Below are 5,180 nucleotides of genomic sequence, written 5' to 3'. Positions count from 1 at the left end.
CCACAGCCGCCGCTGCTGCCGCCACAAAATGCCACCGCCACAAAATACATTATGTGTATTGTCAATAAATATAAATAATAATGCTCGCAAAATGTTTGAAGCGCGTGGCGGCGTCACGTCACACCGGCTTGGCTTGCGTTACATGTACACAGACTTCGCACCACTTCATACCGCGGCCCTCACAAGCGCACTGTGCGGCACAAGCACACGGTACACATGGCGGGTTGGTTTGGCCGGGCGCTGCCTTTCGCGACCTAGATCCCCCTCATATGCACAAGTTGCACTTAATGAGGAAGATACTGCTAACTGGGGGGCGTGGCGCAAACCACAGACCCCAATGTTCAGAAATTGGCGGCAAATTTTTCAGCACACCCCAATCCTGGCGCTGCTGTCTTTAAGACAGAGCCTCTCTCTGTAATAGAGCAGCGCCAGGATTGGCTGCAGCGTCATGGCAGTGCGGGGCGGCGGTTCCGCGCTTGCCAGTCTAGTCTGCACTCAGTAGCAGGCATGATTGACTTGGCACCGCGTGGGAGGTCCCGCCCAGTGTCCACTAGCAATGCCCAATCACTGTATGGCTTTATTGTTAAGCCATGCAGTGATTGGGTCATTTCATCCCTCCTGGGTCCCTCCTCGGTCACCAACATTCACTCAGTCTGCAGTGCACCAAGTTCCAACACTGATCTGGGCCCTGTGGAGTGCGGAGGGCACGTGGCACCTTGAGCCGTCCCGTCCCGAGTCCCGACCACTGTGACTGTGTGAGTTGTCTCTCGTACTGTACAGCAATAACACAATAATTATCTGGGGCTTGCCTGTCACGGCCACTTGAGTTTTTAAATGTATTTATTTGCCTTCGATGACTGACTTTGGCAACATAGAGACAATGCCAGTTCAAGAATGGAAGTTCGATTATTTAAGGTAGGATAATGTAAGGGGAGAAAATTACGTAAATTTGTTCTTTTTTCCCAGGCTGCCCAGTGTAAATCGACATTAAAGTGGGTAGGACGAGCAGTGGCGATTTTACGTGGGTTACAGATGATTAAAAGGAAAATCGATTGATGGCAAATTGATTGAAGGTTTTCGCACTATTAAGAAACTGGATATAGTAAGAAAATGTCCATTTACAGCTGCAGCTTTTCCACTTAAAATGTGTCCCACTTGCTACATAATGCACACCAGCTGCTGCTTAACTTTCAGATTTAAAAAAACGTTTCCATCACAAATGGATCAAAAAGGATCGATAGTTATTAAAACAATATGCACATATGCCACAGTACTTCTCATAAGAATTAGCAAAATAGAATGGACCACATTTTACTGTTTATTTTTGTATTTAGGCGTTTAAATAGCTGTGTTTTTCTGAATAAATGACACAAGAGGTGTGCACACCAACGCTTGTTCTCTGCAGAGAGCAGCGTTGTATATGGCTTAGACTGACAATCTATTTCACTCGGAGGTGTTAATAAAATATTATTAAGAAAATTACAGCCCTATGACTGCTGCAAGATAAAACTATTAATTTGTGGTGTAAAGCATTTTTAATAGGATCTGCTAAATGTGTTGTGTTTTCTTTTTGAATAAATCTGTGCATTTTTATAGCACTGGGCTCCTTTAATATCAGTGTGTTAAAATGTCAAAATAGCCAGACAACAATGCCATCGAGTTTCTGTGCATTTTGGGATAATTGATTAAGTGTAAACACTACAGAAATGTGATAGTACAATTCAATTGTGATTTATTATGAATCACATACTGGCGTTTTCATGTGTACGGATGTCTGTGGTGTTAACCTCTAGGGCAAGGGAGGTGCATGTGATATGCACTAAAGCGATTAAGAATCGTGGTAGGATTTGTCAAGAACGGGTTTGTGCTCCAGTTGTGTAGGGCAGCTTCAACCTCTTGTAGAGGGAAAACCTCAAGTTTTTTCATATTAGATAACAGATCTTGCGTTTTGGGGCAGGTGGATTTTCACATTTTTCGGCCTAGTATTTAAATCACAATGTAACGATAGCCATCATACAGAGCAATTTAAAGACAATATTTAAGTGAATAATCCGAACTAACAGGAGAAATGTCCCAGACCGCCCGGTACACTTTTGCACCGATCACACACTTGATATTTACATGCTCTGTGTAGAGGGATGAAGCAAGCCAGTGTTATAGGTATAATATGTGTCCTGTTATCTTCATCCTTGTATGTGGATTGGTCACTAATGCCTGGCCATGGTAGATGCACTCACATTGTACCTTTGTGTTATGTAACCAGGGTTTCTCGTAAAGTGCTTCAGGGTTGAGCTTGTGGCTGTGCTATGTAAAAGTGCACCGAAAAGTACAGCGGATTGTTTTTCCAGAGCGTTTTTATTAAGAAGTCAGAAGAGAAAATACATCCAGTTAAACATCTGAAAGCGTAATATCCCCATGATAAAATGAGTGCCATTGAGTTGGGTAACAATTAAAATCTGTTATTCAGTGCTAAGAGACCTATGGGTGAACGTGCACTTTACAAATACACATTATGTTATGTTACTTAGAAGCCTGTAGGCTGCACAACTTGACACTGATGTCACAGGATGAATCTTTTTTATATATGATCCTAGGCCTGTGGTTCTTTATGATTAACAGCTACCTATGTTATATGACACCACTTTACTAATGTAATAACTTCACTTTCACAATTGCTTTATTAACCTTCCTGCTTTTTCAAATTTGCTTGAAAATGCACCATTTGTCCACTCTTTTTTCAAAATTTTCTTAGGGGGTTCGGGCTCGCTCGCTCGCTACGGTGCAGTATGATTATCATTTTACACCCCCCACTTTCAAATGTCACCAGCTGCCACTCTATCTGGTAGAGACACAGTCTAGCTGCAGATTCCTTAATGCCCGCCCATCCTCCCCACTCTCCGAAGACCTTTTCATATGGTGTCTTCCCACCTAGCTTCCCTCTTTCTGGTGGCCTGGGTCTTCCAGGGGTGTGTTCTCACACCTCACTCTGGGGTAGGGTGTGTTGTTCTTTGTGGGACCCTTCGGACTCCTCTCCGTTTTAGTGTTTGGTTGGTGGCATGCTCTTGCACCTTCCTTTGGCAGCTTTTGAGCCTTTTGGCTCTCCACTCCGTCCACGTTTTAATGTGGTGCAGGTCTATACTTTTTACTACCTTCTCATTTGTTTCCTCCTGTACTACTCACGCGTTGAGTTATTCTGTTTTTAATTCTCTCCAACCTCCCACACCTATGCCTCCTCCTTTCTCTGGCAGTCGGTTGGGTTCTCTTGATGCTACAGTTCTTCAATCTCTGGAGTGGGTGTGTGGTGAACTTTCTAGTAGTCGTTTACTTCCAGTCCCTTGTCATACAACATGTTGCTTCAACATTGTGGTTCTTTTAATTTCCCTTCTATGGTGACAAGCTGTGCCTCGTTTGTCATATCTTTTGTGCTGCTGTTTTTGCCCCCTTGAGGTGGGGCACAGCTTGACAATCTGTTGGGCCCTTGCTCGCAGCAAGTACTCTGTGAGCTCCCTTCAGCCCCTCCGGTGACTGGGTGCTTTTTCAGTGATTTTATTCTTTTTTAACACATACTGTTCCTATGCTGTCGCAGTTTTTTGCACGGCTCCACGTTGTGGCACGGAAAAGTTTCCTGTATAAAACTGATGTCAGTATGCCGGGAGGGGCTTATATGACTCCATTGACGTCACTTCTGTGGACGATGTCAGGACGGAGTCGGGCGTCGCCGCCTCACGGCGTGCAGAGGTATTGCTGGAGAAAAAGATTTTCTGGATCCAGTCTGACGGCTGGGGAGATATTCTAAGTTAAGGAATCTGCGGCTAGACTGTGCCTCTACCAGATATATTGTTACCAAAGGTAAGTAACTCTTCCTTCTGCACGTTGGAATTTCCAAGGCGGTACTCGCTCGGTGCCGCTTTTCGTCGCGAGTGGAGTTGCGGTCTTCTATACGCCTTTCTGCCTATACCACTTATGCCCAGAGTGCTGAAGCTCAAGAGCGACCGAGCCCAAGTCATTCTTGTGGCTCCAGGTTGGGCATGAAGAGTATGGAATCCCGAGCTGTTACAACTGACAATCCGACTGCCTCTTCTGGAGGATCTTGTCGCAGCAGCAGGGACGGTCCTACACCCGAAACTGTCCAGCCTCCACCTCCTTGCATGGATATTGAGCGGCTTCAGTTGACAGCATTTGACGTTCCTCCCGAAGTCTGTAATATAATTTTGGCATCCAGCCGTCCCTCCCCCGGTATACGCCTGTAGATGGAACACATTTGTGGTATGGTGCACAGCAAAGGATGTGGATCCCCTCTCTGCCCCTCTTTCTGAAGTTCTTTTGTTCTTCTTTTCTTATGGCCAGCAGGGGCTCTGCTCTGGGCATGCTCAAGGGCTATCTCTCAGCCATCTCAGCCTTACTTTGGCTTCCTGATTAGCCTTCTCTTTTCAAATCCCCTATTGTAAATAGATTTCTTAAGAGCATTACTCACCTCTTTCCTCCTAGTCCTTTCGTAATACCTCAGTGGGACTTAAACTTGGTATTAACATATCTTATGTGCGCTGCTTTTGAGCCGCTACATAACTGTCCTCTCAGACTTATAACCTCAAAAACTGCCTTTCTGGTTGCCATCACCAGACAGGGTGTGTGAGCTTAAGGCTCTGTCTTCTAAGCCTCCTTTTCTAGCTGTACATCCGGACAAGGTTGTCCTAAGAACCAGACCTTCCTTTCTTCCAAAAGTGGTTACTTGGACAGACCATCACTTTTCCCACCTTCTTTCCGCCTCACATCCCTCAAAGGAGGAAGAGAGGCTCCACCATCTGGATCCAAAACGTGCGCTGTTCTTCCAGCTGGATCACACAAGACAATTTCGGGAGGATGACCAACTCTTTGTTGGCTATGTGGGCACCAAAAAAGGTCGACCCATGCAAAAACAGACCATCTCTAGGTGGGTTGTTCTCTGCATAAATATTTGCTGCTCTTTAGCAAACGGCGACGGCGGCCATTACTGCTTTGGGATGTAGAGTTCCCCTTCATGATATCCGCCAAGCTGCCACATGGTCATCTCTGCACTCGTTCACAAAACACTATTGCCTGGATTCTCAAGTCCTGAGAGATGGCTTATTTGGCCCTTCTGTTCTCCAGGACTTCCTGGTGTGAACTTAGTTCACAGACCCACCTCTGAGGTTGGTATTGCT

The sequence above is a fragment of the Lissotriton vulgaris genome, chromosome 5 (assembly GCF_964263255.1).
Source record: "Lissotriton vulgaris chromosome 5, aLisVul1.2, whole genome shotgun sequence".
Taxonomy (NCBI): Eukaryota; Metazoa; Chordata; class Amphibia; order Caudata; family Salamandridae; genus Lissotriton; species Lissotriton vulgaris.
The sequence above is the reverse complement of the archived record's forward strand: the minus strand, read 5'-3'. Positions refer to the sequence as shown.